Source organism: Oryctolagus cuniculus, chromosome 14 (assembly GCF_964237555.1).
Source record: "Oryctolagus cuniculus chromosome 14, mOryCun1.1, whole genome shotgun sequence".
In the NCBI taxonomy this organism is placed as follows: Eukaryota; Metazoa; Chordata; class Mammalia; order Lagomorpha; family Leporidae; genus Oryctolagus; species Oryctolagus cuniculus.
In genome coordinates, this window is record NC_091445.1 from 88,098,354 (window position 1) to 88,116,416 (window position 18,063).

Sequence of the window (18,063 nt, forward strand, 5' to 3'; positions counted from 1 at the left end):
ACCTTCTTCCTCGCCTGAAGAGCAACTTCCACACGCACACTCACCAAGTTCCCTACAAGCTCAGAGGTGGCCTCTGCCTGTGGTCTGCCTCCCCACATGGCCTTGCCCATTACCAGCGTCAGAGAGCCCTTTCCCTACCTCAGCTCCCAAAAGGACAGCCTGTGCTTGGCATCTCCCGTCTTCATATCACTTCTCACTCCACTGAAATCTGGCTTCAGGTCACCATTCCATCAGCTTTGCTCTGTGAAGGCTGCCAGTGACACGTGGTTGACTGAGGCCCATTCTTCAAGATATCACCTAGGGAGACCATGTGCCCCTTGAACACCAGTCCTCCCTGACACGCCTCACTTGCAGTTTGCTCCCACCTTCGTTTACGTGTTCTGGGAACGCCTGCTTCCTCCTTGTCCCCTTAAATGCTGACAGTGCCCAGGGGTTCACTCCCGGCCTCTCTATCTCTTTCTGGGCATTTCCACTTGATTCCTCCACCTCACACTCAAAACACTGCTGTATTTCCTTTCCTCAAATCACACTGTGTTCTTCATCTTCCCTCCAAGCCAGATGTAAACTCTTTCTCCCATTACATTTGAAAGGTCAAGTTCATTGATTTTGCAAAAACATTCTTCTATGCAATCCATTCCCTTTCTTGGCACCAGTAGCCTTAGTTTGTTCTCCATCATGATCTCCAAGAATAACGCAATAGTTGGCTAACTGGTTCCCTGCCTCCACCCTTTATCCCTATCAATCAGTCTGTTCTTCCCAACATCCATGGAGAGATGTTTTGCAAATGCAAGCATCCCATGTTCCTACCATGTGTTGAACCTGAAAACAGCTCCCATACTCATTCTATGGTATAAGACCATCTCCTTAATCATGCTTTTAGCCTATGAACCCATTTTCCCATTGGTCTAACAAAATACCCAAGGCTGTATATTTGATAAAGAAATTTATTTAGCTCATAGTTCTAGAGGCCAAAAGTAACCCCTTGTGTTTGGCTCCTGGTCAGGGCTTCATAGCAGATATGCAAGAGATCATATGGCCTGCCTGGAAGCCAGCAGAATTCAGGGGGCAACAACACTCTCAACAGAACTAAGTGGGGTCCTGAAAGAACATTAGTTCTTTACCAATGTGACCTCAGCACATTCCATGAGGTCTCACCACCACAACACTGCTCCACTGGGGGCCCAGCTTCCAGCACCGTAGCTTTGGGGGAACACGCTGAAACCATACCCAGAACCTAGCAGCCTGGGTAACCATAGTTCCGCAAGTATCTACACGTATCTACAGGAAGTCATGCCTACACTGACTAGGGCTCCTCCTTCGTAAGACTTTATTTTGGAATTATCTGTTTCTGTGTGTCTGTCTTCCCTGTTAATCTCCAAGACCCCTGAGTATCCCATTTTTCAATCTAAAAAATGTTTTTAACAGATATATAACGTTTGTACCTAACTATGGAATACTATGTGATGTTTTGATACATATGCACATTGCTTGATATCCAATCAGGGTGAATAGATCTATATCCTCAAACATTTAATATTTATTTATGGTGAAACTATCTTCTACATTTTTGAAAGTTGTTATTTTTTGTTTTAATTGTATTTGAAATGCAGAGAGAGAAAGAGTTCCCGTGTGCTGGTTCATGCCCTAAGTGCTCACAATGGCCAGGGCCAGCCAAGCTAAAGTCAGGAGTCTGGAACTCAATCTGGAAGTCCCATATGGGTGGCAAGAACCCAATACTTGGGCCATCACCTGCTGCTTCCCATGCACATTAGCAGGAAGCTGAAACCTGGAGGGGAGCTGGCCCTGGAACCCAGGCACTCTGCTATGGGGTGTGGGTGTCCCAAGTGACATCATAACTGCTTTGCCAGTTTTTTTCTTGTCAATAAGAGAAATGTAGGCTAGCGTTTATATTCGCCCTGCCGTGTACCAGGACTCCATGTTCTGGTTTGTTTCTACTTCTAGGACGAAGCACATGGGAGACCTGAATAATTATTTACTGAACTGAACAGAAAGGAAGTGTTAGTAGTGGCTACTGTTTGTGGCAGGTGTATCAGGAGCCAAGTCTCACTTTATCCTTGATGCGCATCTTCTAACTTAATCTCTATGCCCTTTGAGCTCTATGTTGCCTCGCTGTATAAATTGGGAAAAATCAAGATTCAGACAGGTTAAAAGACTAACCCTACTGATTGCCAGGACTGGGCTTTGAGTTCCAGTCATGTGACTAGACAGCCCCCGGACTTCATCTCTACCATGAGAGAGGACTGGCCTCTTGCATCACTTTCTTCTATTGCAGGTTACAAGAAGAATGGTGACAGCATCACAGTATTGTGATATTCAGGACATAGTTTTCCCCACTTAGAGGAACTCATTCTAAGATTTGTATTTGTTAAACTGATTATGGAAATTATCATGGTAAGGCTTGATATCATGCTATGAAGGGAATTCAAGCTTTCACCACAGCAAAAACTCACAAGATATATTAAATACACATATCTCAGAGCCAATCATAGCTCTAGACATTTAACAACCAGTTCAGAACTAACACATAAAATTAACAAGACAAAGTTAAAAGCATTTACCTTCGGCAAAACTGACATTCCAGTTGCAGACGATAGACAGTCATGCTCTTGGAAATCTAGTTACTCAGACATAATTCTTTTTTAAGATTTATTAAATTGGCAGGCAGAGTGACAGAGAAGGGGAGAGAAAGAGAAATCTTCCACCTGCTGGTTTACTCCCAAATACCTACAACAGCTGGGGCAGGACCAGGACTGTAACTAGTAGCCCGAAACTACATTCAGGTCTCTAAAATGAGTGGTAGGGGCCCAAGTACTTGGACCATCTTATCCTGCTTTCTCAGGATCACTAGCAGGGAGCTGGATTGGAAGAGGAACAGCTGGGACTTAACCTGGCTCTCTGATATGGGATGCTGACAATCACACGTGGTGACAACCCATTGTACCACTATGCTGACCCCCATGCACAATGTCTTGTACTATATTCTCAACATCTACAAGGTATTTTTAAAGCTTACTTCATATATTTTAATGCAGAGATGGTTAAATATGTGTTTGCAGTATAATATTTTCCTAAATATGAAGGGTACATTTTTTTCTTTTAAGCTTGAAACACTATGTTTAATAAATCTCTATAACTAAATAGAAATAAAGTGGGATATAGCCTACAGAAATGACTAATTCTCTTTTGGAATGCAGTTTAGGTGAGGGGGACCAGAGAACTTTTGCCCCAGAGACAGGAATTAAGAAGAAATAATATCAAATTTTTAAAAATGCTACACTAACCTTCCCATGCCAAGCAGTCACACTGGGCACTCAACAGCGAAGCACCTTGTAGCTACAAGAGGAAAAGGGGCTGATGTGACAGCTTCAGAGGACACGCATTGCAACTCCAATGTACACGTGAATCGTGTGGGCAACTTGTGGACTCAGAATCCGAAGCCTTGAGTGAGATCCAAAATTCCAAATCTAACAAACTCTTGACTCATAAAAATGTGGCCTGCCTGACCAAAGTTCCAAGGATTTGGCCCAGGCATCTGTAGTTAAACAAAACAAAACAAAGTAAAACCACCTCTGTATTGCCTGAGGTGGTTCCAATATGCAGTCAAAGTGAAAAGAAAAAGCAGGAGAAACTCCCCAGCCAGAGGCTGACATTGCTTAACGCCCTCATCTACTTCCATGTGAAGCTATTGACAACAGATCTTTAAGAAATGGCCCGTAGCACTGTTGGTCCAGATACCCTGGACTGTTTCTCACTCAAAGCATGGTTCTCTCACCAGCACCATCTGTACCACCCCTGAGTGTGCTAGAAATGCAGAATCTCAGGTCCCAGCCAAGACCCACTAGTTTTCTACATTTTAGCACCATAGCCAAGGTATTTGCCCATCAAAATTTAGGGAGCACTATTTTCTCAAACTTCCTGGAAGAAGAGTTACTTGTGGTATTTGTTAGAAATACACATTTCAAAGCTTCATCCCAGAGCCACTCGGAATCTCTAGGGACATGGGTTTATCATCAGTGGATGGAAGAGGTAGGTAAGTCTTACCAAGAAGCCGTGGTAAACACACCTCCAAAAATTCTCTAGAAAATACGTTTTGTAAAAACTGCATGGATTTCAAATTTTGCACCAAAATGAACTTACCCTTTAAGCTCAGCTTCCATAAATTTTTGAAGTACTGTTGTATTTCCTCTTCCCTAATGCATAGGAAAATCATATAGTACTAAATCACTAGTTTGATTGGTAGAAAAGTATAAGCAAAGGAAGTTAATCGCTCTAATAGGGTTCTTTTATTAGCTCTAAATTAATCAGAAGGCAATTTCCCATCTGTGTTCTCGGTTCACAACACAAATACAACTTGAAAAAATATGGCTATATTAACTATGGAAATTTGCTTCTTTCAGCATAGTCAAGCATTACAGAATTCTATGGTAGAGCAGTTCTCTAAATTTAATTTCCCTCCTACTCATTTCTAAAACGTTTTGAGTGATTCCTCTTTCTCTACCCTCCACTCTGGTTAATACTGTACACGTCGCACATCTCTAGAAAAGCCAGAGATGACCAAGCCTTTGTTGAAGGCTGGGTTTTTTTCGATGTTAAAAGCCAATCACTCTGGCCCAAGTTCAAGTTCTATGGAAGTTCAGACACATTGGATCTTGGACTGGAGTCATTAGTACCAGTCCTCATAGGACAACACACAATAGAATCTCATTGAATTGTAGGACTGTATATTCTAAGTGACAAGATCACCTCATAACTTCAGCTGATGGTGACATTGTCAGTCTGACACTGTCAGACAGGAAAACTCCCTAGGCTATTTAGTAGCTTTTTGAGTAAAGCAAAATAAAAAAAAACTCCTTAACTGGGCAGGTCCCAAAACTAGACCAGGTTCTAAAATCTTCTACTAAAAACATGATCAGACAGCATCTAGAAGAAAACAAATACAAGACATAGGATATTTACTGGTTGTAGTCTAGTTGTCATTTTGTTAACTAGTTAATTGTTTATAGCCTTACTAACTGGCTACATGGCCTTCTGTGGTCAGCCAAAATTCAAGTCATTGGGACTAAACTGTATATTGGTTTGGTCTATTGAGCCAAGTGCAGGCACTTAGTCCAAGTTCATGGCTTCCTACAAAACTTTTAACACTTCCTCTTTTTTTGGCCATTTTCCCCATTGTTTGAGAATTTAATAAAAAATTAGAGTATCTGTATCACTCTCAAACAATATCATCCTGGGGTTCCAATCTCCAAATAGCCACAGGTTATAGTGTCCTTATGATCAAGCTATTCTTTCCAGCTGGAGAGAGAGCATTTGGCAAATGGCTGCATGTAGAATTTGACCTTGAGAAAACACAGCGCACTAGGGAGACTACTATTCCAACTATGAAGAATTGAACATCAAAAATTGGAGCATGTTCCCTAGCAAGAATCCTCATAAACCAAACCAACTCAAATCAGATGTCTGAAGAGCCAGCTGGATGAGGTGTCTGTCCATTTCAACAAAAGATGTCTTTGTTAATTTTCTGTAACAATCTACAAAATCTAATGTACCTATCCATATGCAACACATGCAAATGCCTTCCTGTTCAGCTAGTAAGCAGTCTAGCATCCATACATGGGCTAAATTAAAGCAAAGAATGAGAACAAGGATCTGACTTACTAGTCTATTCTCTGTCTAGAGAAAATGGTCCAAATAAAAATGAAAAATGTCTATTGAGGTCCTTGGCCCATCTCTTAAGTGGGTTGTTTGTTTTGATGTTGTGGAGTTTCTTGATCTCTTTGTAGATTCTGGTTATCAACCCTTTATCTGTTGCATAGTTTGAAATATTTTTTCCCATTCTGTCGGTTGCCTCTTCACTTTCCTGACTGTATCTTTTGAAGTACAGAAACTTCTCAATTTGATGCAATCCCAAATGTGAATTTTGGCTTTGACTGCCTGTGCTTCTGGGGTCTTTTCCAAGAAGTCTTTGCCGGTACCTATATCTTGCAGGGTTTCTCCAATGCTCTCTAATAATTTGATGGTGTCGGGTTGTAGATTTAAGTCTTCAATCCATGTTGAGTGAATTTTTCTGTAAGGTGAAAGGTAGGGGTCTTGCTTCATGCTTCTGCACGTGGAAATCCAATTTTCCCAGCACCATTTATTGAATAGACTGTCCTTACTCCAGGGATTGGTTTTGGATCCTTGATAAAATATAAGTTGGCTGTAGATGTTTGTATTGATTTCTGGTGTTTCTATTCTGTTCCATTGGTCTATCCATCTGTTTCTGTACCAGTACCATGCTATTTTGATAACAACTGCCCTGTAGTATGTCCTGAAATCTGGTACTGTGATGCCTCCAGCTTTCAATAGACATTTTTCAAAAGAGGAAATCCAAATGGCCAACAGACACATGAAAAAATGTTCAAGATCACTAGCAATCAGGGAAATGCAAATCAAAAGCACAATGAGGTTTCACCTCACCCCGGTGAGAATGGCTCACATTCAGAAATCTACCAACAATAGATGCTGGAGAGGATGTGGGGGAAAAGGGACACTAACCCACTGTTGGTGGGAATGCAAACTGGTTAAGCCACTATGGAAGTCAGTCTGGAGATTCCTCAGAAACCTGAATATAACCCTACCATACAACCCAGCCATCCCACTCCTTGGAATTTACCCAAAGGAAACTAAGTTGGCAAACAAACAAGCTGTCTGCACCTAAATGTTTATTGCAGCTCAATTCACAATAGCTAAGACCTGGAACCAACCCAAGTGCCCATCAACAGTAGACTGGATAAAGAAATTATGGGACATGTACTCTATAGAATACTATACAGCAGTCAAAAACAATGAAACCTGGTCATTTGCAACAAGATGGAGGAATCTGGAAAATATTATGCTGAGTGAATTAAGCCAGTCCCAAACGGACAAATATCATATGTTCTCCCTGATCTGTGACATTAACTGAGCACCAAAGAGGAAACCTGTTGAAATGAAATGGACACAATGAGAAAAAGTGACTTGATCAGCTCTTGTCCTGACTGTTGATGTACAATGCAATACTTTATCCATTTTAATATTTTTTTTGCTTTAGTACTATTGGTTGAACTCTGTAATTAACACACAATTATTCTTAGGTGTTTAAATTTTAACTGAAAAGTGATCGCTGTTAAATATAACAGTGGGAATAAGAGAGGGAGGAGATGTACAATTTGAGACTTGCTCAATCGGACTTGCCCCAAATGGTGGAGTTAGAAACGTTCCAGGGGATTCCAATACAATCCCATCAAGGTGGCATGTACCAATGCCTCCTCACTAGTTCAAGTGATCAATTTCACTTCACAAATGATCACACTGATAGGTCTAAGAGTCAAAGGGATCACACAAACAAGACTAGTGTTTGCTAATACTAACTGATAGAATCAAAAAGGGAGAGAATGATCCAACATGGGAAGCAGGATACACAGCAGACTCATAGAATGGCAGATGTCCTAAATAGCACTCTGGCCTCAGAATCAGCCCTTAAGGCATTCGGATCTGGCTGAAGAACCCACGAGAGTATTTTAGGCATGGAAAGCCAAGACACTCTGGGAAAAAAAAGACCTAAATGAAAGATCTCTGCAAGTGAGATCTCAGTGGAAAGAACGGGGCCATCAAAGAAGGAGGTACCTTTCTCTGAAGGGAGGAGAGAACTTCCACTTTGACTATGACCCTGTCTGAATAAGATCGAAGTCAGCAAACTCAAAAGGCTTCCATAGCCTTGGCAACTCATGACTAGAGCCTAGGGAGATTGCTGACACCATAAACAAGAGTGTCAAATTATTAAGTCAACAACAGGAGTCACTGTGTACTTACTCCTCATGTGGGATCTGTCCTTAATGTGTTGTCCAATGTGAACTAACACTATAACTAGTACTGAAACAGTATTTTACACTCTGTGTTTCTGTGTGGGTGCAAACTGATGAAATCTTTATTTAGTATATACTGAATTGATCTTCTGTATATAAAGATAATTGAAAATGAATCTTGATGTGAATGGAATGGGAGAGGGAGCGGGAGATGGGAGGGGTATGAGTGGAAGGGAAGTTATGGGGGGGGATGGCCATTGTAATCCATAAACTGTTCTTTGGAAATTTATATTTACTAAATAAAAGTTAATAAAAAATAAAAAAATTTAAAAATGGCCCAAATAAGAGATAAGAGCCTCATCATGATGCTTGTATTCTGGCTCCTTTAAAAAAAAAAAAGCTGCTCATGTTTTAAGATGTTTGCTTCTGGGAAGATTTTGCCTCAATGCCTTTGCCTTAAAGTCTCCAAAAGGTATAAAAGGCCCCCTTAAATTGTAAGATATTGACCCAAGCTTCAAGGTCCTGAAGATTTACTGCAGTGTGGGTGGTGAGAAAGACACCAGTATTTTTCATAAGTCTGTATTATTCTGTCCATACCATGATGGATCAGAGTGCAGGTCCTTTAGCAATGGAGGCTTTATTGATTCAAGAGGGGCAGGCATTTGACACAGCAGTTAAGATGTCACCTGGGGTGTCTGCATCCAATATCAGAGTGCCTGGGTCTGAGACCTGGCTCAATTCCCGACTCCAGCTTCCTGCAAATGCTAACCCTAGGAGGCAGACAGTGATGACTCAAATAGTTGGGTCCCAACTAAGTGGGAGACCCAGAATGAGTTCTTCATTTTTGGCTTCAGCCTGGCCCAGACCCAGCTTTCGCTGGCACTTGGGGAGTAAACCAGAAGATCAGAGGTCTCTCTCCCACAAAAGCCTATGTATGGGGTGGGGGGAGGGGGTGAATGCACATGTGTATGTCCCTTTGCCTTTCAAATAAATAAAATAAAGACAAGACTCAGGAAAGACCAAGTGGTTGTACAGACCCTCCATGAGTTCATGCTTAAGACTGAACTTTCTTCGTTTGAAATACCAGGTTTATTCCTCCAACTCAGGTATAACATTGTCTATTCAACAGGTCACCATAGGCAGTCTAGGTTCAACCTTAAGGAGTTCATTCAGTTTCATTTCACAAAAATACTGGCATTGGTTAGCCAAGTAAGAAAATCAGTCAAAGCATTCCCTGGCATTCAATCAATGCCTGTTCTGCCTAAAGTTATAATAGCAGACTTAGGAACAATCTATCAGTCTATCTATGAAAATTGTTGGAATTCTGACCGAGCTCAAAGTTATCAAAAACCTGCACTTGTCAGAGTCCTTTCCATAAGTCTCCTTGAAGTTGAAACACTTCAGGCAAGAGTAAATAAGCCTTTTTGTGAAATGACAAGGCCACAAATGGCCATGATTGAGATCTGGTGAGAATTCATTACAATAAGGGTGCAGTTGACAAGAAATGCCAATTTCAGTGCATATGATAACTGAAATTGTGGCTGATAGCATTACATCATACTATCAAGTTCTATGAATTTTAGAATTTTGAAAACTAAGTTAATATATCCATACAAATACAACTGTAAGAAGATCCAGCATCTCTTACTAAAGTATGCTTTCCATAGTATATGACCTATCAAGTAGGCTTAGTTAACTTAATATTATCCTTTTTGTTGCTTCAGGGGTTTTGATTACATTAGTTTGGGGTTAAAATAATTGGCTTAGAATTTGAGAGATTCCAAGATGCATTAACATGGAAAATGTGTGCTGATTTTGACCAGGAGAAGATAACAGAAGAAAAGTAGAAGAAGTACACTCCCAGGTGAAGAGTTGGAGAAAAGTCTGCAGTGGAAATTCTACAGAGAAGAGAGATGCTATGGAGCAATGTGCACACTACAAACACAATGACTTTGAGTCTGGCCTGGAGCCCTAATAGGGGAAGGGTACCCACCTAACCCTGCGAATGAAAAGCTCATTGCTTTCTCCCCATCACACAACAAGAGTGCCCGGTGACCAGCAAGGACAAAGTGCCATGTTATGGGCAGTAAAGTCTGTGATGGCTCTCATGCACAGGACTAGAGGATCTTATCAGAGGGATAAATCTGTATTGCCTATTGACATTGAGGCTGGCCTGAAGTGTTGGCAGCAGGCTGGGAACCCACTTAGGTGGGTACTTAGGTGAGGTACTCCCATTCTCCCACCTTATTACAGGCTCTGACACTTAAACTGCCAAGGTGGAGCACCCACAGGCAGCTGGCTATGGGAACACCTCTGCTCTCTCTGTTGATGGTGCAGGCTCGCGCAGTTGAGGGTGCATCCCCTGCACCCTGTGACTGTAGGAGACTTGCACACTTGATCATGGGAATTCTGTGACTGCACAATAGGGTGTGGGGTATAGCTGAGTCTCTAGACAATCAAAGTATCTGGTCTCAGGGGCTCAGAACTCCCTGCGTGCCTGGGGTGGGTCATTGATGAGGGTTTCATTCTTACACTGAGGACCACACAGACCCTTTTTGTGTTCATGGGCACTCATGGGTGGTGGTTGTAGCTAGTTGGGCTAACCCCAGGAATTGATCACATTGGAAGTGAGGAGGTGAGGCTGTGGTTCTGCCAGCAAACATGATCATACTCTCCCCATTGCTGACAATAGAGGCAATCTACCATGACCACCTTGAATGTCATCCTGTACTATCCTCCCACATGAGCACTGACAGAGGTCAGTACATGTCTCTGGCTATCCAATGAGGGAACAGATCCTCCACTAAGCCACAGTTGCATAGTTCAAAGATAAAAGCCATTAGAGGAGAAAAATCAACAAGTGTTTCCACAAATGTCTAAAAATAAACAGAAACGAGAAACAAGAACCAGGAAGACAATATGACTCCCCCAAAGGAAAACAACAACACTTCAATATTAAAATATGAAGTCTAAGAGATTGATGAAGTGCTTGAAAATGAATTCATTAGAATGGTCACAAGATTACGCAGAAACATAGAGAAACGAATTCAGGAAATTAAGAAATTAATACATGATGTGGATGAAAAATTTTGCTGATATATTGATAGAAAAATAATAAAAGGAGGAATTCAATATATCTAATAGAAAATACATTGGAAAGCCTCAAAAACAGACTCAATGAGGCAGAAGAATGAATATCTTACTAGAAGAAAAATCCTTAAAAATATTTCAGACAAAAAAGAAACAAGTAGAAAAACTGAAAATAGTTCAATATTTATAGGATACTATCAAATGACCAAATATAGAAGTCTTAGAAATTCATGAAGATGTGGAAAAGGAGAATGGATTAAAGTGATATTCAGTAAAATAGAAAACTTCAGTTATTTGAAGAACCAAAGGAATATCCAAATACAGGAAGCACATGGAACTCCTAACACATATGACCATTAAAGATCTTCAGCACTGAAAAGATTGTAGTCAAACTTTCCACAGTAAAACCTAAAGAAAAGATTATGAAATGTGCATGAGAGAAACTCCAGATTACATTCAGAAGTTCCCCATTAGGCTAACAGCTTGTTTCTAATCAGAAATCCACAGGCTAGGAGAGAACCAAGAGAAATGGTCCACTTCCTAAAAGAAACTGTCAACTCAGAACACTGTACCCAACAATGTTCTCATATATTAATGAAGGTGAAATAAAGACCTTCTGTAACAAACAAATTCCAAGAAGTTGTCACCATTTGTTCAGTCTTGTAAATGATGCTTAAGGATGTGCTACATGCAGAAACAGACACAGAATCATCATTATGAATGAGAGTGAAGGCAGAAAAAAAATCCTAGTAAAAGCACAAATGACATACAAAGCAAACAATAGGAGTATTTATGGAAATATGGTAGGGCCAAGTCATTACTTATCAATAGTAACATGGATATAAATGGCATATTTTTCTCCCATTAAAAGATATGACTGGCTGAATCAATTAAAAATATGACCCATCTCTTTGCTATCTATAAGAATACACATCACCAACAAAGATACATACAGAGTGAAAGTGAAAGCATGGAAAAGATATTCCATGCTAATGGAAGACAAAAAATGAGCAGGTGTAGTCATACTATCAGACAAAATAGACTTCAACACAAAAATTGTTCAAAGAGAAAAATAAGGCCATTGTGTAAATATTAAGGAATCAATTCAACAGGATGATGTAGCTTTCATATATGTATATGCACAAATGCCAGTAGGTCAGGCTATTTAAAACAAATGTAGGGGCTGGCATTGTGGTGTGGAAGATGAAGCCACTGCCTGCAGTGCCGGTGTCTCATATGGGCACCAGTTTGAGTCCTGGCTGCTCCACTTCCAATCCAGCTCTCTGCTGTGGCCTGGGAAAGCAGTTGAAGATGGCCCAAGTGCTTGGGCCCCTGCATCCATGTGGGAAGACCTGGAGGAAGCTCCTTGCTTCGGATCGACACAGCTCCAGCTGTTGCGGCCAATTGGGGAGTGAACCAGCAGATGGAAGACTTCTCTCTCTCTGCCTCTCCTCTGTGTGTAACTCTGATTTTCAAATGAATCTTTAAAAAAACAAATGTTAACAGATCTAGAGGGAGACAGACTCCAATAAAATAGGATTGGGGGACTTTTGACATCAAACTTTCATCAATGAACAGATGATCAACAAAGAAACAACAGAGCTAATCTATACATTATGGAACAAAGTGACCTAGCATATACAGAATATTTCATTCCACAGTAAAAATGTACCTTCTTTAAATTAGAGCATAGAACTTTCTCTTAGATCATTTGCTAGGCCATGAAGCAAGTCTTAGAAAATTTTTAAAAAATGAAATAATGCAAGGTATCTTTTCTGACCACAATGAAATAAACATGGAAGTTAACAACTTAAACTGTTGAAAATAAGCAAACTAATGGGGACTGAACAACATTCTCCTGAATTAATAGTAGATCTGAGAAGAAATCAAATGGGAAATATAAACACTCCTGAAAATAAAGATGACAATACAACATATCAAAATTTATGAGATACAGCCAAAGAAATATGAAGAGGGAAGTTTGTAGCAGATAATGTCTACATCAAGAAATTGAAAAGGCATCAAATAAATGTGCTATCAATGCATCGTGCAAATCTGGAAAAACAAACCAAATCCAAAATTAATAGGACAGAAATAATTAAAATTTTAAAATAAACAAAATTGAAACAAAACATCCAATATAAAATGTCAGTGCAATAAAGGGCTGGCTTTTTGCAAAAAAAAAAAAAAAAAAAAAAAGAAATTTGATACATCATTGGCCCAACTAACGAAAAGAAGGAGAAGACCCAAATCGTTAAAATCAGAAATCAAAAAGAAGTTGTATCAGTGAACACCACAGAAATCGGGGACGGAGCCAAGATGGCGGAATAATGAGGACACGCACTGATAGTCCAGGAAAAGATAGGTTAATAAAAGTGGAGTTACGGTAGTCTCAGGGAAAGCTCAGGGAACAAATTGCAGAGGAAACTCTTTCGGATCTAGTGGATGTGACACAGACGACCTGCGGGGAGAGCAAGGACGCTCACGGCTCCAAAGCCCAACAGCGGAGTCTACGCATCTGCGCTGCAAGGGGAGGTGAGCTCAGGAACCCGAGACATAAGCGGAGAACCGGCTTGAAACCCCACTGGGGAAAGTTCACCAGACTAACTACAGGAGAGAGGGGGAAAAAGGGACCAGTATGGTCTCTCTCCGCCCACCTCGCAAAGGTGAGCAACAGACAAAGAGCAGGTGCCATTTTGGACATATGTAAAAGGTGTACGACCTCAGGGAGATGTGCGACCTCAGAGCTGTGCCTGCCCCCAGTCAAACAGAAAAACCTGACTCTGGGTGGGGCGGGGGGTGTGTGTGAAATAACAGGAGGTTAGGACTTAGTGAAAGGGTGGAGCTAATGAACTGAGGCAGTGAAAAAAGAGATGGTGGGTGAGAGAACTCACAGAGATCACGTGAGTACTCTCCAGAGATGCTACAATTTGGTAATCTTGGCAACCCAGTGGGAGACTGCAGGAGAATTTGAGCCCATACTAAGTAAAGCACAGATTCTTTGTGTGGTCCTTGGAAAAAAGCAGATGAATGATGTACCCACAGAAGGCAGAGATCAGAAGCTGACTACCTTCAATTCCACTCAGCTGTGCGGTATTACTTCCCTTCTGAATAAAAAAAAAAAAAAAACAAATAAAAAAAGATTTACCATGCTTAACCTGAGTGTGTCACCTCTGGCACACCCTTAACCCTGAAGAACCAAGCAAAGCTCTCTGGCCACACCCATCTCAAGCCTCTAAGGCTCCTCCAAAAGCAGAAAGTCCACTTAACAGTCATAGTGTAACAAGAAAAAAACACCACAGCAAGGGAAGAAGAATTCAAATATCTCCATAATGCCAAGCAACAAACACAGAAACCAAGCAAACAAGAACAAGGAACACATTATGACGCCCCCAAATGAAGACACCCCAAGCCAAGATTATGAAGATGATGAGATAGAAGAAATGCAAGATACAGATTTCAAAAAATTTATAAGAACATTTAGAAGTTTTCAAAAACAAATTCTTGAACTACAGAAATCCATACTGGACAAGATAGAAAATCTCTCTCATGAAAATGAAATCTTAAGGAGGAATCAAAATGAAACGCAGAAACTAGTAGAACAGGAAAGTGTGATAGTGAAGAGAAATCAAAATGCAATGAAGAACTCAATAGATCAAATAACAAACACATTAGAGAGCCTTAAAAACAGAGTCAGTGAGACAGAAGAGAGAATATTGGACTTAGAAGACAGAGAAGAGGAAAGTATATAGTCAAACCAAAGAAAAGAAGAGGAAATTAGAAATCTAAAAAATATTGTGGGGAATCTACAGGATACTATTAAAAAGACTAACATTCGAGTTCTAGGAGTTCCTGAAGGCATGGAGAGGGAGAAAGGATTGGAAGGCCTTTTTAGTGGGATACTAGCAGAAAATTTCCCAGGTTTGGAGAAGGACAGAGACATCCTAGTACAGGAAGCTCCTAGAACCCCTAGTAAACATGACCAAAAGAGATCCTCACCACAAAATGTTGTAGTTAAACTCACCACAGTGAAACATAAAGAAAAGATCCTAAAATGTGCTAGAGAGAAATGTCAGATTACTCTCAGAGGATCTCCAATTAGACTCACAGCTGACTTCTCAGCAGAAACCGTACAGGCTAGGAGGAAATGGCAAGACATAGCCCAGGTGCTAAGAGAGAAAAACTGGCAGCCCAGAATATTATATCCTGCAAAGCTTTAATTTGAATGAAGGTGAAATAAAGACCTTTCATAGCAAACAGAAATTAAAAGAATTTGTCGCCACTGGTCCAGCCCTGCAAAAGATGCTTAAAGATGTGTTGCACACAGAAACACAGAAACACGGTCATCAATATGAAAGAAGGTAAAGAAAGGAAACCTCACAGCAAAAGATGACAGTAAGTTCAAAGCAGATGTTAGAAAATATCTTTGGGAAAATGGCAGGGCAAAGTTACTACTTATCAATAGTCACATTGAATGTTAATGGCCTCAACTCTCCAGTTAAAAGGCACAGATTGGCTGAATGGGTTAAGGAACAAAACCAATCTCTTTGCTGCTTACAAGAAACACATCTTTCCAACAAAGATGCATGCAGACTGAAAGTGAAAGGCTGGAAAAAGACATACCATGCCAACAGAAATGAAAAAAGAGCGGGTATAGCCATCTTAAGATCAGACAAAATAAACTTTAACACAAAAACTGTTAAGAGAGACAAAGAGGGGCACTATATAATGATTAAGGGATCAATTCAACAGGAAGATATAATGATTACCAATGTATATGCACCGAATTACAGGGCACCAGTTTATTTAAAAGATATGTTAAGGGACTTAAAGGGAGACTTAGATTCCAATACAATAGTACTGGGGTACTTCAATACTCCACTCTCAGAAATAGACAGATCAACCAGAGATCAACATGGAAACAGTAGATTTAAATGACACTATAGCCCAAATGGATCTAACAGATATCTACAGAACTTTCCATCCTACATATAAAGCATTTATATTCTTCTCAGCAGTACATGGAACCTTCTCTAGGATTGACCACATACTAGGCCATAAAGCAAGTCTCTGAAAATTCAAAAGAATTAGAATCACACCATGCAGCTTCTCAGACCATAAAGGAATGAAGTTGGAAATTAGCAACTCAGGAATCCCTAGAGCACATGCAAACACATGGAGATTGAACAACAAGCTCCTGAATGAACAATGGGTCATAGAAGAAATCAAAAGAGAAATCAAAAACTTTCTGGAAGTAAATGAGGACAAAGCACAACATATCAAAATTTATGGGATACAGTAAAAGCAGTGTTAAGAGGAAAGTTTATATCAATAGATACCTACATCGAGAAATTGGAAAGGCACCAAACAGATGAGCTTTCAATGCATCTCAAGGATCTAGAAAACCTGCAGCAAACCAAACCCAAATCTAGCAGGAGAAGAGTAATAATTTAAATCAGAGAAGAAATCAATAGGAAAATCAAAAAAAATTACAAAATATCAGCCAAACAAGGAGCTGGTTTTTTGAAAAAATAAACAAAATTGACCCCCCATTGGCCCAACTAACTCAAAAAAGAAGAGAGAAGACTCAAATCAATAAAATCTGAGAAGAAATAGGAAACATAACAGACACTACAGAAATAAAAAGAATCATCAGAAATTACTACAAGGACTTGTATGCCAGCAAACAGGGAAACCTATCAGAAATGGATAGATTCCTGGACACATGCAACCTACCTAAATTGAACCAGGAAGACATAGAAAACCTAAACAGACCCATAATTGAGTCAGAAATTGAAACAATAATAAAGGTCCTCCCAACAAAGAAAAGCCCAGGACCAGATGGATTCACTGCTGAATTCTATCAGACAATTTAAAGAAGAACTAACTCCAAATCTTCTCAAACTATTCAGAACAATCAAAAAAGAGGGAATCCTCCAAAATTCTATGAAGCCAGCATCACCTTAATCCCTAAGCCAGAGAAAGATGAAGCATTGAAAGAAAATTACAGACCAATATCCCTGATGAACATAGATGCAAAAATCCTCAATAAAATTCTGGCCAATAGAATGCAACACATCAGAAAGATCATCCACCCAGACCAAGTGGGATTTATCCCTGGTATGCAGGGATGGTTTAATGTGTGCAAGACAATCAATGTGATACACCACATTAACAGACTGCAGAAGAAAAACTATATGATTATCTCAATAGATGCAGAAAAAGCATTTGATAAAATTCAACACCCTTTCATGATGAAAACCATAAGTAAACTGGGTATAGAAGGAACATTCCTCAATACAATCAAAGCAATTTATGAAAAACCCACGGCTAACATCCTATTGAATGGGGGAGAGTTGGAAGCATTTCCACTGAGATCTGGTACCAGACAGGGATGCCCACTCCCACCACTGCTATTCAATATATTTCTGGAAGTTTTAGCCAGAGCTATTAAGCAAAAAAAAAAAAATAAATAAATTAAAGGGATACAAATTGGGAAGGAAGAAGTCAAACAATCCCTCTTTGCAGATGATATGATTGTTTATTTAGGGGATCCAAAGAACTCTACTAAGAGAGTATTGGAACTCATAGAAGAGTTTGGCAAAATAGCAGGATATAAAATCAATGCACAAAAATCAATAGCCTTTGTATACACAGGCAATGCCACAGCTGAGAAAAAACTTCTAAGATCAATCCCATTCACAATCGCCACAAAAACAATCAAATGCCTTGGAATAAACTTAATTAAGGATGTTAAAGATCTTGACGATGAGAATTACAAAATCTTAAAGAAATAGAAGAGGATACCAAGAAATGGAAAAATCTTCCATGCTCATGGATTGGAAGAATCAATATCATCAAAATGTCCATTCTCCCAAAAGCAATTTATAGATTCAATGCGATACCAGTCAAAATACCAAAGACATTCTACTCAGATCTGGAAAAAATGCTGAAATTCATATGGACACACAGGAGACCTCGAATAGCTGAAGCAATCTTGTACAACAAAAACGAAGCTGAAGGCATCACAATACTAGATTTCAGGAAATACTACAGGGCAGTTGTTATCAAAACAGCATGGTACTGGTACAGAAACAGATGGATAGACCACTGGAACAGAATAGAAACA

The 18,063-nt window shown here is 39.9% G+C and overlaps 1 long non-coding RNA gene across 1 annotated transcript in view; it reads right to left on the reverse strand.

The window, feature by feature from the left end:
* Positions 1 to 18,063, reverse strand: part of LOC103349639 (uncharacterized) — a 74,069-nt gene that overhangs the window by 34,530 nt on the left and 21,476 nt on the right. The window lies entirely within an intron of this gene.